General features: G+C 41.5%; 1 protein-coding gene across 21 annotated transcripts in view; it reads left to right on the plus strand.

Annotated features, from left to right (window-relative positions):
* Window positions 1-24,069, plus strand: part of LOC124605478 (calcium/calmodulin-dependent protein kinase type II alpha chain) — a 983,452-nt gene that overhangs the window by 547,024 nt on the left and 412,359 nt on the right. The gene's annotated exons all lie outside the window — the stretch shown is intronic.

The following is a 24,069-nucleotide window of genomic DNA, read 5'->3' on the forward strand; positions in this document are numbered from 1 at the left end:
ATCATAAAATAACATTTACTTCATTCGAGTTAAACAACATCTGTTTTGTTGTAATTCCAGACGTAGATGACAAAAGTATTATTAACTAACTAAATAATTAATTTCGGTCACATGTGACCATCTTCAGACCTGAGTAAATCCATACATTACATAATTCTTGCCATTCCGTATACATATAGTACAGTCACATTAAACAGTCATACAAGCTTCGCCATAAAATCTAAACTACGTATGTAAGATTAATAAACAGTAAAAGGCGTTTACTAAATCGTTTAAATCTTTTTTTCTCTGTGATCGTCCTGGAGAAACGTTTTCATAGCGCTGCATCTTGTGTGCGCAAAATTGATCTACATGGGCTAGCCGCGCGGTGGGGCCGCTCGGTTTTAAGCGCCATGTCACGGATTGCGCGGCACCTCCCGCCGGAGGTTCGTATTCTACCTCGGGCATGGGTGTGCGTGTTGTTCTTAGCATAAGTTAGTTTCAGTAGTGTGTAAATGTAGGGACCGATGACCTCAGCAGTTTGGTCCCATAGGAATTTAAAACATTTGAACTTTTGAATACTTGACTAACTTCCTTCGTAAGGCGCTTCTCGAAGTTAGCAGCCAAGCCCGGACTGCAGGCCCGCACCGGAAGCAGAAGCCGCTAAGTAGAACAAACCACTTGGCCTCAACATGGAAGCATATGGCATCGTAGCGCGTCTAGACCGTCACTGGACTAATTGTGCTAAACAACTCCAGAACACGACTGACTCAGCGAGCATGATACACCCGCTGAGGTTTGCGACGCCTGCTGCTCCCTGTGGGCGCGGAAGGTGAACATGCTCCCGCGAGTTAGACAAAGATAGAATAAGATAAACTATCGATACTGCGCCTTGCATGTGTCACACATCTTTTGTCATATCTGTACAAAATGCAGTTGTATACTATCTCTCGGAAAATAAAGAACAACCGCCTTCGGTCACAATCGTGATTTTATTTCACTGCACGGTGCATTTCAACTCCTGGGGGCTCATTTTGAGGTGCTTTAACAGTCTAAATAGGTTATTCCATATTTAGGTTAATTCTATACCAGGTAAGATTATAATTGTATGCTACAAAGTGACACATTAGGAATGTAAGTGTACAAAACCAATACAAGTTGAACAATGACTTACTGTTTCCAGTGTTGGATACGTGGTTTTGAAGCATCATTTGAGTAAATATGTTTATGTGCATACAGACACTTTTCATTCTACGGCATGTTTTATAAACATAAGTTAAAACAAGTCCAATAATTTCAAATGTAAAGATGCTGCATTACTATAAATACACAGGTGTTATTATTTCAAAGAAGATACAAAACTATTACTTACACAGAAGATCATATACAAAACAAATATTTTTGAATGTGTCCGCTGTGGATTTTATTATCAAATGATATCACTATTAAATATGTTCTTTAAGAAAAAAATAAACTTTTAAAATCATTGAAAAAACTGTGGCTGCAAAATTCTCTGTATTCATTCAACATGTTTTCAGAAAAATTTTATTTGTGTAAAATTATTTCTAAATGTTCTAGCAAAGTTCTTTTTTACCGTGGTTTTCTGTGAGGTGTGCAGCTAAGCTTTTGTGCGCCCTATTAAGAAATGGTTCAAATGGCTCTGAGCACTATGCGACTTAACTTCTGAGGTCATCAGTCGCCTAGAACTTAGAACTAATTAAACCTAACTAACCTATGGACATCACACATATCCGTGCCCGAGGCAGGATTCGAACCTGCGACCGTAGCGGTGGCGCGGTTCCAGACTGTAGCGCCTAGAACCGCACGGCCACTCCGGCCGGCGCGCCCTATTAAACGTGAATATAAATGCAGCATGATTGGGTGTGTTTGGATGGTGTGATGATTCATGTATTGTGATATGAGTGTAGGTTTATATCCTGTAAGTGTAAAAATCATGTTCTTGTTATCCATTAACAACTGTGAGGTCCAAGGAATTTATAGATTGATTTGTTTCATGTCCTGTTGTGAACCTAATGTTATTGTGTATTGAATTGAATTATGTGAGAAGCTCATCAAGTTCATCTTTTGTGTCATAAAGTAGAAGTAGTGTGTTATTCACGTATCTTCTATAATACTCAGTTTTTTAGCAATTAAATAAATTTTTTTGGAGGGGGAAAACTTGGTCCATTTAATCCATCTTGATTACGGCACGCATTTTACCATTGAAACATAAAGTCTTAACAGAAAAATTTATATGATCAAAGGATTTGCGATAAGTATTCAGATAAGTATTCAGATAGATCATCTAACAAACTATTCAAAGTAATACAAACCAGCATCAGTAATAGAAGCACTGCAGGAATAACAACTGACCCAACACATTTATTCACAAATATTCCCTAATTAGGTTCAGCACCACAAAAAATTGCTAACTTATTTAGAAACACCAATAGTAAAATATCATTCTCCACAAACAACAAATTCGGCCACCACTTACCTCATACCGGTAACACCCCAGTAACAGAACGTGGTAGAATATATGAATTGCAAAATAACAGCTGTCCTTCATTTTACATTACTTTCCACACGCGTTACAAAGAACAGAGTGATGCATTTAGACCTAACCACTTTGACAAATCCACAGTAGCCAACCACATGTACCTTAACAGATACAGACTAAGTTAACATCCACAGCAGCTTAACTGTACACTTCACAGAAAACCATTGTAAAAAAACTTGTCTACAAGAACAGTCAGAAATAATTTATGAAATGAAAATCTTCTGAAAACATTGTGACTGAAGAAAGAGAATTCAACAGCCACAGCTTTCTCCGTTATTTAAAAGTTAATTTTTTCTTAAAGGAACAGGTATTTAAAAGTTCTGCCATTTGATAAAAAGAAACCACATTTGATGTATCCACAAATATCTTCTTTGAAATAATAACTACTGTGTATTTATAAAACAGTAGCACCTTTGCCGGTCAGAGTGACCGCGCGGTTCTAGGCGCTACAGTCTGAAACCGAGGGACCGCTACGGTCGCAGGTTCGAATCCTGCCTCGGGCATGGATGTGTGTGATGTCCTTAGGTTAGTTAGGTTTAAATAGTTCTAAGTTCTAGGCGACTGATGACCTCAGAAGTTAAGTCGCATTGTGCTCAGAGCCATTTGAGCCAGTAGCACCTTTACATTTGAACTTGTATGACTTCTTTTAACCTGTGTTTACACACTGTGCTGTAGAATGAAACGTGTCTCTATGCACGTAAACATGTTTACTCTTACTGTGTTGTTGTGGTCTTCAGTCCAGTGACTGGTTTGATGCAGCTCTCCATGCTACTCTATCCTGTGCAAGCTTCTTCATCTCTGAGTAACGACTGCAACCTACATCCTTCTGAATTTGCTTATTGTATTCATCTTTTGGTCTCCCTCTACTATTTTTACCCTCGAAGATACCCTCCAATACCAAACTGGTGATCCCTCGATGCCTCAGAACGTGTCTTACCAACCATTTCCTTCTTTTAGTCAGGTTGTGCCACAATTTCTTCTTCTCCCAAATACCATTCAGTACCTCCTCATTACTTACGTGATGTACCCATCCAATCTTCAGCATTCTCCTGTAGCACCACATTTCGAAGGCTTCTATTCTTTTCTTGTCTAAACTATTTATCGTCCATGTTTCCCTTCCATACATGGCTACATTCCATACAAACACTTTCAGAAAAGACTTCCTGCACTTGAATCTATACTAGATGTTAAAAAATTTTTCTTCTTCAGAAACGCTTTCCTTGCCATTGCCAGTCTACATTTTATATTCTCTCTACTTCGACCATCATCAGTTACTTTGCTCCCCAGATAGCAAAACTCATCTACTACATTAAGTGTCTCATTTCCTTATCCACCTCTGCATCACCTAAATTCTTTCGTCTACATTCCACTATCCTCGTTTTGCTTTTGTTGATGTTCAACTGCTCTTCCAGGTGCTTTGCTGTCCTAACAGAATTACAGTGTCATCGGCAAACCTCAAAGTTTTTATTTCTTTTCCATGGATTTTAATTCCTGCTCCAAATTTTTCTTTTGTTTCCTTTACTGCGTGCTTAATATACAGAATGAATAGCATCGGGGATAGGCTACAACCCTGTCTTACTCCCTTCTCAACCACTGCTCGCCTTTCATGTCCCTCTACTCTTATAACTGCCATTCTGTATAAATTGTAAATAGCCTTTCGCTCCCTGTATTTTACCCCTCCCACCTTCAGAATTTTAAAAAGAATATTCCAGTCAGCTTTGTCAAAAGCTTTCTCCAAGGCTACAAATGCTAAAAATGTAGGTTTGCTTTTCCTTAATCTATCTTCTAAGATAATTCGTAGGGTCAGTATTGCCTCGCGTGTTCCAACATTTTTACGGAATCCAAACTGATCTTCCCCGAGTTCGGCTTCTACCAGTTTTTCCATTCGCCTGTAAAGAATTCGTGTTAGTGTTTTGCAGCCACGATTTATTAAACTGATAGTTTGGTAATTTTCACGTCTGTCGACACCTGCTTTCTTTGGGATTAGAATTATTATATTCTTCATGAAGTCTGAGGGAATTTCGCCTGTCTCATACATCTTGCTCACCAGATGGTAGAGTTTTGTCAGGACTGGCTCTCCCAATGCTATCAGTAGCTCTAATGAAATGTTGTCTATTCCCGGGGCCTTTTTTGACGTAGATTTTTCAGTGCTCTGTCAAATTCGTCACGGTCACGGCCATTGTTCACCTACGTCCTTCTTCATTTCTATAATATTGCCCTGAAGTACATCGCCCTTTTATAGACCCTCTGTATATTCCTTCCATCTTTCTGCTTTCCCGTTTTGCTTAGTACTGGTTTTCCATTTGAGCTCTTGATATTGATACAGGTGGTTCTCTTTTCTCAAAAGATCTCTTTAATTTTCCTGTGGGCATTATCTATCAAAAATGATGCAGACTGTGAAAGCCTCTGAAGGTGAGCCCCCAGGGCTCGAAATGCATCGCGCATTAAAATAAAATCACGATTGTGACTGAAGCCGGTTGTTCTTCACTTTACGAAAGTTACACAGTCCCGGAGGAAACACTGACAGGAGTGATAAAATCTTCTCGGGTTGACAGCCGAGTCAATGTGTTGTTCTCCAGCAACGTTTCAGCAAGTTTCTTACTTTTCATCTTCAGGCGAAGGCACTTATTCCTTCGTCAGTCGCTTTAGTCACATTTTCAATTTCGTTGACACACTGCGCTTTTGTTGTGTGCTTTAAGCCAGTTTAACGGATATCCTTGACCTTTGTAGGCGTTTTCATTCTGCCAACTGAAAGGAAAAGCAACCGCCATGCTAGTCACAATGTTCAAAAATTGCGTGTCTTGACCTTCATTCGGTCTTCTTGTGTCGCCTGTGTTGTGCATGATGTGTATGATTGACACTTGAATGATGAGGGTTATTCCAAAAGAAAAAAAATTCAGTCTATAGCCGTATTTTTTCTTTTGTCTAGTGGCAAAATAAAAAAGAATTGCGCCTATAGACTAAATTTTTTTTAAATTGCGTTGGTCGCTGTTCCAACCTATAGTACGCGGGAATATGTAAAGGACTTTCTGATTTGACAAGTAGCGCAATCCCCCACATGTTCAACAATTTGACGGAGACTGAATTTGCAGAAGGCGTAGCGAAACTTGTGGAGCTCTCCGACAAATGCTTAAACTTCATAAAAAATAGCTAAGATGTCAAAAGAAGTTGAAAATAAGTTTTCTTTCGTTATCTTGAATAAAAATGTTTGGAGAATCGAACATACTTCACTGGCAAAGTGTTCTGGAAAACCAGCCATTTTCTAGTGTTTAGTATACGAAAGGAGGATATCGCTGTGGACTAGTTGGTTTGGTTTGGATTGTGGGATTAATGGGACCAGACTGCTACGGTCATCGTTCCCTGTGGACTAGTTGCGGAAACCTGCCCGACATCTGACTTGACTGACAGTAGAGGAAACAACCGAAGTACAGCGGCGCAGCTGTTCTCTCCGGATCACAGCCCTGCAGCTCCGTGTAGAACGACTGCTACTGCCCCCTCCCCCCGTGCAAAGTGCAACTCACTCCTTGAACTATGCCGGCTCTCGGACTCCTGGAAAGACTTAGCTTTCCCTGTGCCCCGCCGCTACTGCATAGCCGACCGTCCCTTTTAAATTGTCTTAATATCGCGGTGTTCGATTGATATGGCACTGATTAAAAGATACCTTTCATAAAAAGTTTTTTTCTGTAGAAAGCGTGCAACTTTTCCCTACCTCTAAGCGGATTTCCTTCTCGTCTGTTCTCTCGTGCCGAAAATGCCTTTCTTCATTTCTGTAAGTCGAAAAGTTTTACAGGGCGCTTAACACCGGGGAGATATTTAATATCTGGACGTGAGCCGAATTCATTACCTAAGCGTCCAATGTCTCGGCGAAACCGTTCCTTGACGAACCACCCGAGGGATTTTTGAGGAAAAGCGTTTTTTCTTCTCTGATATCCCATTATAATGCAGCATTTTAGATTTGCTGAGACTTTCTTTCTCGCAGCTCTAGGGGGGAGGAAGCATGACGTCAAACCTCTCGTGAACAACACCCGTCAAAACCACGAACTCATCAGGCAAGGCATGACATGTTACGCAATGATAAACTCGAAGTTCGCTTTGATGCCATACCAATACGAATGGGAGAACGCTGATGTAGGTTCCCTGTATTTCTTATCTGTGAGACTAAAAATAAATTTACGTGTATTCTGGAGATAGGAGATATACGGATTGGAGAAACAACCATCAGTTCGCCTCGATTTAGTAACATCCAGTGTATCTTCTGTGTATGCATTTAAAACACAGCTTCATTGACGTACCAATAGCTATTGTAATAATATTTATTTACAGACAACTGCTTTCAGGCAAGCGACCGTCATCCAGTTAAGGAGTAGTACCACATGAAGGTCGTGGAAGGTTTATTTGCGTCAAATACGTAACTGTTTTAAGTTCAAGCATATATGACTGATGCTGCAGTTGAGACTGACTCTAAGGAGCCTTGATATAATATTATACGTGACACGAAGACGGTTGCTTGACTGAAAGTAGTTGACTGTGAATAAATAAGGTTACATTAACTTTCCATGGTTCCACGAAGCCGTTCGTAAGCAACATCCATACTGGAAATGAAGTACGGGGCTACTAAAAATTAAACTACAATGAAAACACCCAGAAAGTGCCATTAATTTCATATAACGTATCCACAACGTTTTTAAGGAGATTTACTCTCTCTTCGTCCGGTGGACAGTCGTTCTGACGTGTTGTCGTCAAGAATTTATGAGGTTTCATTGCTTTGTTTCCAAATACCGTCACAAAATCTTACAACAATTAGTCTCTCCTCTTGAATATTGAGTACAGTTTTTACAGATAAAATACTTGTTTGCAACACAAGTCAGAAAAACATTTGCACATACAGACATTTAACACAGATTGTCGCTGTAAAGAGCTTCCACAGACTGAAGCGAGGGATCAAGACCGGGATTCGAACCCAGGCCTCCTGCTCACAAGGCAGATGCGCTGACCACTAAGCCATCCCAGCACAGTGGCTTCGCACAACTGCTCGGAGTACCCTAGCTCGCTTCCCTTCTCAATCCAAATTCCCATTCGCGCGTCAGCCCTGCAACTCCAACCGATTAAAGCATCTATGCTTGCGTTTCAGGTAGGACCCCCCATTTCGTTCATTGCTGAAGTGCTATTCCAATGCAGTTGTACAGGACTCCGCTATGCTGTTAGTGTTTAGACGGAATGCCAAGTGAACGGAGGCATACAAATGTTCGATCGTCGCTTCAGTCTGCATATGTAAAGTGGTGTCCATTTTAATCCATAATCGGGAATAAATCAGGAGGGAGTGAGATACAGCAAAATGTTTTAGACAAAAGTTTTAGGTGGCGAAGAGGGTTAGGCATTACCACTAATGGCCGTGACCGTGAACGTGATTTTCAAGGTCAGTTGGAGGTTAAAATGGTTTTATTTAATTGGGAACTCTAATCTTTGATTTAAGATTTGAAAAGGGCGGCAAATTTTACGTATAAAATGATACATCATACAAGGTCATGGCTAGGTTCAGTGAAGGTGAAGTAAGCAAATATGTTTTTGGTTGTAGTAGGAATTAAGTCGGAGTAGAGAGGACATACACCAAAATAAATGTTAAATGCTGATTGGAAGGGGCATCAGGGGTCACGTATCATTACCAGTAACCATGATTTTAGATTAGATTCAGTTTTCTTTCCATAGTCCCAAAAAATGAGATGTCCTCGTGGGTGTGGAATATGTCAGAAAGTATAACATAAAAATGTAAAACATTTGAATATAGTACTTACTACTCTGGTCATTTGTCAGGAGACTGTCGAAATAGGTAAATACAATGCTGTAAAGTGGAACAGATAATATTTACAGAATTAACACGTTGTCAGAATGAAACATTACTATGGGCTATTAATAAATTTATCATAAACAAAATACCTAATCTTGACTGTTGTGGCCAAGTGCTGTCAAAACCGAAATCTAACTTTTACATGGCTTAACAGTCTCTGTTATTCATCTATAGAGCAGGAGTTGCCTATCAAGAAGTCTTTCATATTCTGTTTAAACCGTGTTTTATATGAAACCAAGTTTTTTAATGGTTGCTGGCAGTTTATTGAAAAATGTGTGTTCCTGAGTATTGGACCCCTTTTTGCATCAAGGTAAGTAATTTTAGGTCTTTATGTAGATTCTTTTTATTCCTAGTATTAATACGATGTATTCAGCTATTGGTTGGAAATAGAGATACATTACTTGAAACAAATTTCATTAAGGAATAAATATACTGAGAAGCAGTGGTTAGAATACAAAGTTATTTGAACAGGTTCTACATGATGTTTTTGAATTTACGCCACAAATGATTCTTATCACTAAGTTTTTTCACCCTAAAAACTTTTCCTCGGTTTGATGAGTTACCCCAGAATATGATTCCATATGACATAACGGAATGAAAGTAAGTAAGGTATGCAAGGTTTTTTTATATTTATATCTCTTACATCTGACACCATTCTCACTGCAAATACAGACTTGTTTAGGCGCTTCAGAAATTCTGTGGTATGCTCTTACCAACTGAATTTATTATCGAGTTGTAATCCCAGAAATTTAACACTGTCAAACTTTTCGATCTGCATGTCTTCATATGTTATACACATGCTGGAAGGAAATCTCTTGCATGTTCTGAACTGCATATAGTGGGTCTTCTCAAAGTTTAATGACAGTGAACTAGCTTGAAACCATTTATTAATGTAAATATCTTCAACATTTCGCGGCCCTGTATAAATATTAATATTAATTTTAATAATGAACAGCCTCAGTTGCACCGTTTACCTGGAAGTTTACCTAGGTTTCAGTCGGGATAACCCAACCTTCTTGAGAATAACAGTATCTGTCGTTTGTCCATAGTGGACATCGTCAAGCTAAAACTACATATCCATAAATTATCGTCAGAATATAAAACTTATCTGGAACTAACTCAGCCCCACTTAATGATCGCGATGCGGCAGCCACGAGTTCTGTACTGGAACTGACCGTAGCGTCATGAGGCCCGCTTAGGCGGACACAATATCTTGTGCCTGCGCATAAACTGTGTGATAGTTACTTGTTGGGACAAGACGTGAACTTAACTTTTTACGGTGTCAATGTAATATACCTATCTATTCGATCTATGGGAGTACAGTCATATGTTGGCAATGGTAAAGCTTACCCCGCATTAACATTACATTACATTGACACCGTAAAATTTTTTGGACCCATCTATGAAGTTGTCTATTAGTTATATAGGAATATTCACTTACCTAATTAATATTTTATTATTAAATAGGGTAACAGTGTAAATGCTTAATATTTGGCTAATTGAACACCTTGAACATGCACACAGATGGTCAACCGATATTCAGATTGCACGTGCTAGAGTTAAGAATGGTTTCAACACTTGATTTAATTACTTCTCGCAGCACAATAAAAAATTTTCTAACTTTCCAGCCAATTTACCATCGAAATTAACAATCAGCATAATAGTATACGAAAGCGTTAAGGCACTGATGTTAGCTGATCTTGATACAACTCTCTTGGTAGCTCTTATTTCCAAGGTTCCTTTCATATGCATTTCCTCTTCAGATCCCGATTGGCTGGAGTTGAAAACAAATTCCTTATTGAACGATGGGATGATTTATTTTGTCCCATCTATAAATTTTCGGACCTATTCAGTAGTTTGCTGTGCTTCGTCAAGTTAACGTTTTTTTTGGAAATTTCGTTATCTTACGTCTTCGAATACTAGGACTGTACGGAGCTATGCAACCATCTACTGCCTCCATTGAAATCACCGTTATCTATGTCGTGCCCAATTTGTTGTGCGTAACGTAGTAGGTCAGTATCATGCACATGTTGTAAACTGTATCGAGCATCTTTGAATCGCAGTTTTTGTACTAAGTGCATCTTGTCCTCGCACGAATACATATAGATTTTCTTAAGCACCACACGGTCATATTACTGCGGACTTACTCGAAATCGGTGTTTTTGCTACGCAGAGGATTATCTTCCATGTACAAAATTTTGTCTGAGTCCTGCTCCTTGGACAACGATAGTCCTTTATTACGTTTCACTGGGACGGGATTCGTGGCTCCCTGTTTCAATATCACTTTCACTTGTTAAGCACGTATCGTTATAACTGTACTCCTCAAAGACGAGTACATTGTCCTCACAGCCGAGCGTATACGGCACCATACACTCCATCCACTCATCTCGCAAGAACGCTAATATTTCATGTGCCACTTTTTTCTCATTCCACGATATTCCTTGAGTTCTTTTCTGACGAAATGTCAACTTCGGCAACTGTTGTTGGAGATATAATGCAATGTTAGCTTTGTTTATCTTTGCCATTGCTCTGCGTTATATCAACAGCACTAGCACTGTGGCTCTGTTGTGAGTTACTTGTCGACTAAGCAGAACTATACTCCGTAGCCTGATGCTGTACTCATGATTGGTCCCCGGTTGCCATTAGCAGCCAATATTTTGGTTTCATGGTAAACAATATGTGGGGCATCGAATGCCGTAAGTAAAAAAATGGTTCAAATGGCTCTGAGCACTATGGGACTTAACATCTATGGTCATCAGTCCCCTAGAACTTAGAACTACTTAAACCTAACTAACCTAAGGACAGCAACAACACCCAGCCATCACGAGGCAGAGAAAATCCCTGACCCCGCCGGGAATCGAATCCGGGCGTGGGAAGCGAGAACGCTACAGCACGACCACGAGATGCGGGCTGCCGTAAGCATCGTTGGTCATTTGCGACTTCGCACGCAAGCGGTTCCTTGTAAGATGTTCAAACAACTGAACTGGCAGACTCTTAAGGACAGGCTGGGACTATCCCGAGTAAGCTTACGTACAAAGCTTCAAGAACCGGCTTTTAATTATGACTAGGAATATACTACAACCCCCTATTATCGCTCACATAGGGATCGTGAAGACAAAATTAGATTAATTATAACACGCATTGAGGCATTTAAAGAATCATTCTTGCAGTACTCAACAAGTGAACGGAACGAGAAAAAATCCTATTACCTGATACAGTGGACAGACCATCTGCCATGCACTTCGCAATGGTTTGCAGAGTATAAGTCGAGAAGCTAAGCCAGTCAAGGAGACGAAAGATGTGAAATGAGTAAGACTCTGAAACACCTGTTTCGTCTCATTATCTGTACACGTGTTACAGTGAATATTGTTCTGAATGACTTGGCACGTTATCGAGCGAATCGCAACGCACAAACCTCTCTCTTTATCCAGTTGCTGTCGTTGACGCTCAGACCATTTCCCTTCTTCCCCACGTCCCTGATGCCTCGCGTGTATTTGTAGAGAGGGAAAGAGAGAGAGAGAGAGAGAGAGAGAGAGAGAGCAGCTGTTGCAGGGACCGAAGCTATTTCACAGCCCAGGTGTTGCGGAAATTAACGCCCTCTGTCTGTGAGCCAACGTGTTCATTTCACGGCAGCTGTACAACTAGCCAACCACAGCCCAGGAAAAATGTAAAGCGGGAACTGGCACGAGAGGGAATAGGGAATATGACGTCTGTAGCCACGGTTCCAATGAATATTCGTGTTCCATCCAGCAGTTTCTGATGAGGTAACCGGTGCGCATGAAATAACGACTTAATGAAGATGCCGTGTCGTTAGACGGACTATGTTCCTCTCATCTGCAATAAAGGGGCAATGCATATTGCTGGGCCTTTACTGTGTGTGAAATGTATCCACAGAAATGGGTTACAGGGAGGTTCTAGCAGGACTTATTCGCTGAGATGCTCAAAAGAAACTAGCTCCCCCCCCCCCCCCTCTCTCTCTCTCTCCAGCTAACCGGTAAGGTACATCCGAGAAGTTCTGCTCACTGTGAAGTAGCCTTTTCATCACCACGCCGCATAGTACGCTGATTATGATACTACACGCTGCAGGTTGTCACGGCAGTTCTACTTGAACACTGACCTGAGAAATGAAAAATTATTTTATCCTATTCACTGAGGCGCGGATCCCTTGTCAAGTACCAACACGACGGAATACCATGCCTAATACGAAGTAGAAAAATCTTTAGCATTCAAAACAGCTTGCAGTCTTCTCGGAATGGATAAATACAGGCCCTGTATTGTTTTCAGGGGAATCCTATACCATTCTTTCTGCAAAATACTGGCAAGCTCAGATAACGATGATAGATAAGGACGACAATCACGCACCATTGTCTGCAGAGAAGACCAGAAAGGTCTGCCAGGGCAGATGCTGGGACAATGCATTCTCATGCTAACGAAACTATGCGGGCTGTGTTCTAGAGGCTGTGTCGTCTTGGAACTCAGCATCGCCATTCGGAAAAAAATATCAGCTAAGCCTTGACAGAACTGCGACCTAGAGACTACGTGTGGGGCTCACGAAATACCAAAGCATCACCGAACGTCCGCCTAGTTTCACTCTTGGGACGCCACCTCGGCCAGAAATTGGAAACAGTATGAAACAAAACTCATTCGACCGAATAAACTAGTCTCACTGGACCATAGTCCAGGTTTTATGGTTTCGGCAGCATGTTTTCCTTTACGGGTGACTGGTTTTCCAATTCCAGGTCATCCTGCAGCTCCATGCTTATGAAGCTCCCTTCGTGTTTTGTGCTGACTTGGTTGGCGATTGCTACATTTAGTTCTTTAGCGACTTTTGCAGCTCTACTCTTATTTTTCGTCACAATCCTCTTTAGTGACCGTGTGTCACGATTACTCGGCACCCAGTTTATCCGCGTTGTGACTTAGCGGATGATGTTTTTTCCGATTACTCTGTATGCGTTGTAATTCTTCGACAAGGTGCCTCTTGAAACACTAAATCCTTCCACTAACTTGGTTACGAAAGCACCCACCATGCCACTACCAACAATTTTCCAACGTTCGACCTGACTCAGCTGCGACATAATGAACTCGGAACTACATTGAACATTATTCTGAACACGACTGTCACTTGAAACATGTTGAGAACATTGCACAGAAGTCTTTCGTAGTCATAGCACAATCTGCAGGCTTGACTAGCATCTGCATTTATGTTCAAGCATTCGTTTCTCGCTTTGTTTTGTCCAACCCATGTAGTTGCAGTATGAACTAAGGCTCGAACGATGTTTGGCGATCGATGTTATCTGACTATCACAGAAAAGATTCGTGTCGACACAAAGATATACAACGTGTTTTGAAAAAATTCTTCCAATTACTCATTGAGGTTATCTTTTACATGAATGAAGAGAGACGCTTTGCGTTGGATTTGATTTGAAAGTCAATAATGAAAGCGTACCTAGGCGCCAGTTGTAACTTGAAGGTTCATATAGTTACCGGTAGGATCTCCTGGCGCAACTTGCTATAAAGTCTTATCATAACTTCTTTTACATGTAAGAGGCAACAGTGCAAACCAATAACAAGTATTGAACAATGCATGTTTTCATTTAATCATTTTAGAGAATAAAATGTAGACTGACTGACTCTCAGAGAGAGAGAGAGAGAGAGAGAGAGAGAGAGAGAGAGAATTATTACAGCTACTATGGAAGCAAGTTGTTGGGTATAATTTCACGGAAAGTGGGACTATATTAAGAGGTGTTAAGGTATTGGCCTAACGTGCGATGTGATTGGACAAAATCTAGCCTTATAGCGTAATGTGGCATTGTAACTGATAAATATCACTAAACAAAAAAGTACTGCCAACATTCTTGTTCTTAGGAAAATAAACTGTGATTTGTGCTAGACGTACCTCACAGTTTGAATAACTTGGGAAATAATGTGTCAAACTTAGATACTATTTCCAAACGGCAATGTACAGATTAATAAACTTCTAGTTCCAGTTGTTCGAATTCAACTCGTCCTTAAATTGTATGGTGCTGACGCAAAGAACAAACGAAACATTGCTTGGGACCTGAGGGAAAATGTGTAAGATCTGGACATTACGAGAAAATGAAAGCCTAGGCACTCCTGAACTATGGTGTTGCGGCGATAGTAAAGTATGCACTTGAGCAGAAAATACTTGAAGATTTTGTTTTGACGACTGCATACATAGTAGAAACCATCTTTCATTTGTTCAGACTAATGAAGTCAAGAAATAGAAAACCTATTTTCGTTGCAGTAGAGGAGAGATACAAGGTGATGTGCCGTTCTTGGAGAATGTTTTCGTTTTATTTGAAAATATTAAAATTGGCAAATGAGGTGCTTGGAACGCAGTCCAGTCTGCTGGAGGATTATCTTTTGTATAAGAAGAGATTCCTGTGCGTTGCATTGTGTAGAGTGTCACAAGGTGCACTAAAACATGTTTTCAGCACATTACTTAGAAAAATGCTGTCCTGTCCTTACAGGTATTTCACAGTATATTCGCTCTAGTCGTTACAGGGATTACGAGAAAGCAGAAGCTGAATTTCTAGTAGATGATATAGAATACTGGCGTACTTTTGACGAAACAATGTATAAACTACTTCAGGCCATATATGTTAGTCACAAGGAGGATACGCTGCCCTAGGCAAACAGTCTATTACCTGGCTGGGAGAACTATGCAGCAAATTAAAAGGAGGTACGACATTTGGGAGAAATGAGCGGGACCTCTTTACGCAAGAGGATCAGAATGTAAAGAAATCGGTAGATTAACCAACTTTAAAAACTGTGCATTCAGTAATCATTGAATGCATGCTTCAGAAACAGTTTTCTGTGTATGTGCAGGGAAATTTTTCTGACGGCGGCCGCATTAGGACTCTGAAATCAAACTTGCGAGTTGATAATTTGTATTAGACCGGGACAAGGGAAGTGAAAAAATTTTCGTGTGAACGAAGAACTACTTCTGCGTTTCCAGTTGTGAACTGAACTATTAGATGGCTCTGAGCACTATGGGACTCAACATCTTAGGTCATAAGTCCCCTAGAACTTAGAACTACTTAAACCTAACTAACCTAAGGACATCACACACACCCATGCCCGAGGCAGGATTCGAACCTGCGACCGTAGCAGTCCCGCGGTTCCGGACTGCAGCGCCAGAACCGCTAGACCACCGCGGCCGGCTAAACTATTAGAGACCGACACCGTCCTGTCACTCCGTTGCAGACGGAACCGTCCACATATTCATTACAACAAACATACATATACACTCTAGAAAAAGCATAATAGGCTTGTTCATATGACAGCAAAATCAAAATACAGTAGCAAGATTACGAGCACGAGAAATGCAAAATGAGATAGTAAATAATTGTAAGCATTATTTTTTGCTGATATCGATTCATTTCATTAATTTATTGGCATTATAAAATGTAAGCATTAACTTAATGTAATCTGAACCTTTCATTCTGATAATGCAGTGACGCATTTATCAAAAACTTAGTTCTGTAAGTGTTATACTAAAAGTTATTTCAAAATAATTGTAAATGCTTGTTACAAAACAGTGTGAGGTCGGTGTTAAATATTCATTTGCACAAAAATTTGTTACGATTTCATTCCTGCTAATATGAAAATGAAACCTATGTTTAAGAACCTGCTCTAGCTGAAGGATTAAAAATAACATCGTGTTGACCGCTTCTGTTTTTAGTTATAGCATTTAATCGTGCAGAACGTCACTACATCACATATTTAATTACTATGATATCATTTGAATTTGCATTTTCACTTCCGTCGACAACTGATTGTAAAGTTTTAACGCAGCGGGGCTTTGGTGCGCTGTGACAGCGCGACTGCCGCTTGGCCCAAACATGGCGGCCACCACTGGGTTGGTGCCATTTTCTGTGTACAGGGCTTGACTCGCAATCAGCGGACGAAATAAAGGGACGCCCATGGCATGGCGGAAGCGTTAAGTCTCGAAAGCACTCAGCCACGAGGCTTCCAATGTTGCGTTATTACCACCACGCCGATGGTCTCTCAATAGTGTTTCAACTAGCCTGGCCGCAGCCGCTCTCGGCGCGACACCTAAGACCCCTACTTTTGTCCCGTGGTGGTGACCGCTGCTCGCGCCAGCCCTCTTGTTCGTTGTGCTTTCGCTCATAGTGAGCAAACGCGGAAGGATGGTGACTTCCAGCTGTACAGCACCCGTCGACGTTCACAGTTTATTCAGTCAGTGGAAATTCAAACAATGTGAAGGAAGCTACATGTTGTTTAGGTGCGTTGACTAACTACACTAACAAACGTAATCATCGATTCGGCTTACGTCTTAATGTTTCGTTTGTATTCTTCAGAAATACTTCCACATTATTCTTGTATTTCTTAACATTTAACTCTTAAATCCCCGTTTTTTTTTTTTCTTTTTTAATTTAGGACCTTTTGTTGACGAGCTTTTACAAGTAAAATGTTTCAGGAAGACTAACGAAACACACAAAATTGCTTCGTGCAATATATTTTTTGTATCATCAACCTAAATTGAGTTTTTCAACAGAGCAATACAGTTGTACCATTGTAACAATTTTGTACACAGTCTATTATAAGAATATACTTACCTAATAAGCAGAACTACTAAACACAGCCTCCCGAAATGCCTTCACAAAAGAAGACTAAGTAAATATTCCAGAATTCTAATCATGAACAGCTGCCACCATGAGTAACGTAGAAGAAGATATCCTCGGAGTAGTGAAGCAACTTAAATCACTTAATACAAGCAAATCTTCTGGTCCAGACTGTACCAGTTAGGTTCCTTTCAGAGTATGCCAATGCAGTAGCTCGATATTTAACAATCATATACAATCGTTCGCTCGACAAAAGATGAGTACCCAAAGAATGGAAAGTTGCACAGGTCACACCGATATTCAAGAAAGGTAGTAGGAGTAATCCACTTAATTACAGGTCCATATCATTAACGCCGATATGCAGCAGGATTTTGGAACATATATTGTGTTCGAACATTATGAATTACCTAGAAGAAAACGATCTACTGACACACAGTCAGCACGTATTTAGAAAACATCGTTCTTGTGAAACACAACTAGCTCTTTACTCGCACGAAGTGTTGAGTGCTGCTGACAAGGGCTTTCAAAATGATTCCGTATTTCTGGATTTCCGGAAGGCTTTTGGCACTGTAGCACACAAGCGACTTGTAGTGAAATTGCGTGCTTCTGGAATATCGTCTCAGTTATCTGACTGGATTTGTGATTTCCTGTCAGAGAGGTCATAAGTTCGTAGTAATTGATGGAAAGCCATCGCGTAAAACAGAAGAGACTTCTGGTGTTCCCCAAGGTAGTGTTACATGCCCTTTGCTGTTCTTTATCTATATAAAGACTTGGGAGACAATCTGACCAGCCGTTTTAGGTTGTTTCCAGATGACGCTGTCGTTTAACGACTACTAAAGTCATCAGAAGATCAAAACAGATTCGAAAAAGATTTAGAAAAGATGTCCGTATGGTGCGAAAATTGGCAATTGACCCTAAATAACGAAAAGTGTGAGGTCATCCACATGAGTGCTGAAAGGAATCCTTTAAACGTCGATTACACGATAAATCAGTCAAATCTAAAAGCCGTAAATTCAACTAAATACCAAGGAATTACAATTACGAAAATCTTAAAGTGGAAGGAACACACAGAAAATGTTGTGAGGAAGGCCAATCAGAGCCTGCGTTTTATTGGCAGGACACTAGAAAATGTAACAGATCTACTAAGGAGACTGCCTACACTAGGCTCGTCCGTCCTCTTTTAGAATATTGCTGCGCGGTGTGGGGGGTTCTTACCAGATAGGATTGACGGAGTACATCGAGAAAGTTCGAAGTGGGACACCACGTTTTGTATTATCATGAAATAGGAGAGAGAGTGTCACTGAAACGATATGGGACTTGGGATGGACATCATTAAAAGAAAGGCGTTTTTCGTTACGACGGAATCTTCTCACTAAGGTCCAGTTACGACGGAATCTTCTCACTAAGGTCCAATCACCAACTTTCTCCTCCGAATGCGAAAATATTTTGTTGACGCCGACCTGCATAGGGAGAAACAATCACCATGATAAAATAAGGGAAATCAGAGCTCAAACGGAAAGATATAGATTTTCGTTCTTTCCGCGTGCTATACGAGATTGGGATAATAGAGAACTGTGAAGGTGGTTCGATTAACCCATTGCAGGCATGTGATTTGCAGAGTATCCATGTAGATGTAGATGAATGTTTGTAAATTTGCGTCCTTTTTTTGTATCCCGAGTTATAGGACCTTCCCTTGCTGATTTTTTAAACACAGATATCTGCATTTCACGCATTTGAATCTGACATTGCTAGTCACCATCTCCGCTGTCCGTATACTGTGTGGAAGATCACGGTATCGCTGCATTACACGATTAGACCACGATGCGAAACGGAAACGTTTTGTTGGAGGACCATCATCAGCATGCCATATTCGCAAACTTGTTTTTACGTTGATCGCCAGCGTGACTTTGCTGCGCTGAGTGTGTTCATCGCTCTCTGCTGCTGGATCACTGACTCAGCTCCGTTGCTGCTGGCTTGCCATCAGAATACTCCAGACCCAACCGCGGGACCGGATATTACACGCCGCTTGCAGTCTCCAATTAACCACCCACTGGCTACTGTCAGCATCCTCAGATGTTGAGAGAGACGGAGAGAGACAGAGAGAAGGGAGGGGGGTACAGGGGTGTGTTTGCTCGATAGTCCAAGGCAGCGGTTCCCGACCATTTCCGACTCGCGAACGCCTTCTACAGTCATCGATGTTGGCTAAGCAATTGAGTGCACTTTTAATACACATGCAGTAGACATTCATAAAATTTAATTCCAAGCAAACGGTTAATAAGTTTAAATTAACTTGATCCCAAAGTTACAGTAGTTACGGCCTAAAAGCTACACAACTTGTGACTGAAAAGGGTAACAAAGCCGTTACGACTTTATTCGCTAACATTGGGAATTCTTTAAACTTAACCAGAAACCAGTTAACGACAAAGATTTATAACATTTATGTAACTCCAAATCAGTGGAAATTTCAACAAGCTGCTCTTCTTCCTTTACGCTTAATGTGAATTCTAAAACTGTTGATTAGTTGGAGGGATTGCGAATCTATTTGTTATAATCGGACACGGCAAGGAAATGTTCTCTGAAGGGTTTGAAGTCGCTTCAAATGTTTTTAAACCATGTACTTGACATTTTCGTCCAAAGAAAGATGCTTTTTCCACAAGGAAGTCGTGAAAGGTATCAAAGCACTTGATTTGATTCCTATTAAAACACGTTTCCCAAAAATTAAGTTTTTAACGTATGATTCGATACAGTCTTGCACAATAAAAGGTTTTTATTTGACCGTTGGAGAGATAAGTTTAAGCTTTTAATTTTTAAGCCAAATAAGCTAAAGTCTGAAGCCAGATTTCATCTTCGATGCAGTTTGCTTCGCGAAAGGCATGGCTCGTGAGGAAAGCGTAAACATCGTCTTTAAGCTCATACATACGAGGGCAGTTCAATAAGTAATGCAACACATTTTTTTTCTGAAACAGGGGTTGTTTTATTCAGCATTGAAATACACCAGGTTATTCCCCAATGTTTTAGCTACACAACACTATTTTTCAACGTAATCTCCATTCAATGCTACGGCCTTACGCCACCTTGAAATGAGGGCCTGTATGCCTGCACGGTACCATTCCACTGGTCGACGTCGGAGCCAACGTCGTACTGCATCAATAACTTCTTCATCATCCGCGTAGTGCCTCCCACGGATTGCGTCCTTCATTGGGCCAAACATATGGAAATCCGACGGTGCGAGATCGGGGCTGTAGGGTGCATGAGGAAGAACAGTCCACTGAAGTTTTGTGAGCTCCTCTCGGGTGCGAAGACTTGTGTGAGGTCTTGCGTTGTCATGAAGAAGGAGAAGTTCGTTCAGATTTTTGTGCCTACGAACACGCTGAAGTCGTTTCTTCAATTTCTGAAGAGTAGCACAATACACTTCAGACTTGATCGTTTGACCATGGGGAAGGACATCGAACAGAATAACCCCTTCAGCGTCCCAGAAGACTGTAACCATGACTTTACCGGCTGAGGGTATGGCTTTAAATTTTTTCTTGGTAGGGGAGTGGGTGTGGCGCCACTCCATTGATTGCCGTTTTGTTTCAGGTTCGAAGTGATGAACCCATGTTTCATCACCTGTAACAATCTTTGACAAGAAATTGTCACCCTCAGCCACATGACGAGCAAGCAATTCCGCACAGATGGTTCTCCTTTGCTCTTTATGGTGTTCGGTTAGACAACGAGGGACCCAGCGGGAACAAACCTTTGAATATCCCAACTGGTGAACAATTGTGACAGCACTATCAAAAGAGATGTCAAGTTGAGCACTGAGTTGTTTGATGGTGATCCGTCGATCATCTCGAACGAGTGTGTTCGCACGCTCCTCCATTGCAGGAGTCACAGCTGTGCATGGCCGGCCCGCACGCGGGAGATCAGACAGTCTTGCTTGACCTTGCGGCGATGATGACACACGCTTTGCCAAACGACTCACCGTGCTTTTGTCCACTGCCAGATCACCGTAGACATTCCGCAAGCGCCTATGAATATCTGAGATGCCCTGGTTTTCCGCCAAAAGAAACTCGATCACTGCCCGTTGTTTGCAACCATCTCCGTTACAGACGCCATTTTAACAGCTCCGTACAGCGCTGCCACCTGTCGGAAGTCAATGAAACTATACGATACGAAGCGGGAATGTTTGAAAATACTCCACAAGAAATTTCCGGTTTTTTCAACCAAAATTGGCCGAGAAAAAAAATGTGTTGCATTACTTATTGAACTGCCCTCGTACAATGCACTGCAAAGATGCGGGAATTTGTAGGACGAGCCTTAATGAAACTAATTATTTTCACTGCATTGTCCAGCACAAATTTCAGTCCCTCGGGTATGCATTTAGAAACAAGAGCCTGTTCACATATTAAGATCTACGGTCCTTTGGCGATGTAAAGAAGTGAAACTTCTAAGTCACTGTAGTCAAGAGAGACGGCAGTATATGTCACATACACTGCGAGACCGAAGGTATCCGGACAACTGACTGAAAATGACTTACCGTGGCGCCCTCCGTTGGTAATGCTGGAATTCAATATGGTGTTGGCCCACCCTTAGTGCTGATGACAGCTTCCACTCTCGCAGGCATACGTTCAATCAGGTGCTGGAAAGTTTCTTTGGGAATGACAGCCCATTCTTCACGGAGGGCTGCACTGAGGAGAGATCTCGATGTCGGTCATTGAGGCCAGGCACGACGTCGGCGTTCCAAAACATCCCAAAGGTGTTCTGTAGGACTCAGGTCAGGACTCTGTGCAGGCCAGTCCATTACAGGGATGTTATTGTCGTGTAACCACTCCGCCACAAGCCATGCTTTATGAACAGCTGCTCGATCTTGTTGAAAGATGCAGTCGCAATCCCAGAATTGCTCTTCAACAGTGGGAAGCAAGACGGTGCTTAAAACATCAATGTAGGCCTCTGCTGTGATAGCGCCACGCAAAACAACATGGGGTGCAAGCCCCGTGCATGATGAACACGACCACGCCTTAACACCTCCGCCTCCAAATTTTACTGTTGGCACTACACACGCTGACAGGTGACGTTCACCGGGCATTCACAATACCCACACCCTGCCATCGGATCGCCACATTGTGTACCGTGATTCGCCACTCAACACAACGTTTTCCACTGTTCAATCGTCCAATGTTTACGCTCCTTACACCAAGCGAGGCGTCGTTTGGCATTTACCGGCGTGATGTGTGGCTTATGAGCAGCCGCTCGACCATGAAATCCAAGTTTTCTCACCTCCTGCCTGTCATAGTACTTGCAGTTGATACTGATGAAGTTCGCAATTCCTGTGTGATGGTCTGGATAGATGTCTACCTATTATACATTACGACCCTCTTCAACGGTCGGCGGTGTGTGTCAGTCAACAGACGAGGTCGGCCTGTACGCTTTTGTGCTGTACGTGTCCCTTCACGTTTTCGCTTCTCTATCACATCGGAAACAGTGGACCTAGGGATGTTTAGGAGTGTGCCTTTCTCGCGTACAGACGTATAACAAGTGACACTCATTCACCTGACCACATGCGAAACCCCTGAGTTCCGCGGAGCAAACCATTCTGCTCTCTCACGATGTCTAATGACGACTGAGGTCGCTGATATGGAGTACCTGGCAGTAGGTGGCAGCACCATGCACCTAAAATGAAAAACTTTTGTTTTTAGGGGTTTCCCGATACTTTTGATCACATAGTGTATGTTGATACTCGCAGACTCACCCATCAAAACCTATCGGCGACTTCCCGTTAACCTAGAATCATGAAATTTGTCAAGAAGAAAGGTTTCACAGCACAAGTAAATGGAAAATCCGAAATTGTTAATTTGTAATATTTCTTTTGTCGTTCGTTAACCGACTTCAAAGTAGCTAAAAAGTTCAAAGTACTGTACATAACTGACTGTTCAGATGGATGTTCTGATGGCGGAATGCTCACTTAACTGAGGCTTTCAAACAAGTGCCTGTTTATCTGAATGCACAACGCAGTGCTCCTTCTTAACGACATACGAATGGGAGGTGGAGCTGCAGCTGCCACGGAGCGACAAGCTTCCTCGATGCGCCGTCTGATGTCGCCTCAGGTTCTGAATTCGTTGACGTGAACATGATTCTTTGGGTAGCCCCACAAAAAGAGATATACTAGTGTTAAATGGGGCACCACCATAGCTGCTTCATTAGCGTTGTTGGCATTCGCCGAACATCAACAACTTGTCAACACACTCATGTAAGCCATGTTTATTCCGCGTTAATAACCGTCGTGGAACGAACCCAGTTTATTTGACCATTCTGACCTGCTTGTATATGGCAGTCTCAGGTTACATTCTAGAGTCTAATTCAGGTGTAGTTAACCTTTTTTACCTACCGCCCACTTTTGTATCTGTGTTAGTAGCAAAATTTTCTAACCACCGATTTCTGAGTAATGGTGATTTGTAAAGTAGGGAAGTCACTGTGCTTCACGATATTTATAGAGTTACAGTCCGTTAAAATATATAACGCCGCGCAGAGTGGCCTTACGGTTTGAGGCGCCATGTCACGGACTGCGCGGCCCCTCCCGACGGAGGTTCGAGTTCTCCCTCGGACATGGCTGTGTGTACTGTTCTTAGTATACGTTAGTTTACGTAGTGTGTAAGTCTAGGGACCGATTACCGCAGCAGTTTGGTCCCTTAAGAATTCACACACATTTGAAAATATACAATAACAATTACTTACCAAATGCATTACGTCAAAATTTTACGAAAGCTTAACGAAAATGTTTTTAAAACCGCCACCGCATACCGGCCGTCATAGAAGCTGGAACGCCCACTAGTGCCATGTTGACGGCGGCTGTTCTAACCGAACATGGCTTCAAAGCATCGAGGATCTTGTCGTTCCGTAACATTTTCCACCTCGTCCACAATTCGTCTGCGAGGCACATTGAGTTTTGCTTTCTAAGAAATGGACACTCCTTTGACAGTTCACTTAAAAGAATATTCTTCCATCAGAACATCCGAACACAGGCAATTACGTACAGTATGTTGAGGCAATTACCTACAGTATGTTGCATCCAAAATTGAAACTATGAACGTTTCTAG

The sequence above is a fragment of the Schistocerca americana genome, chromosome 1, assembly GCF_021461395.2.
Source record: "Schistocerca americana isolate TAMUIC-IGC-003095 chromosome 1, iqSchAmer2.1, whole genome shotgun sequence".
Classification (NCBI taxonomy): domain Eukaryota; kingdom Metazoa; phylum Arthropoda; class Insecta; order Orthoptera; family Acrididae; genus Schistocerca; species Schistocerca americana.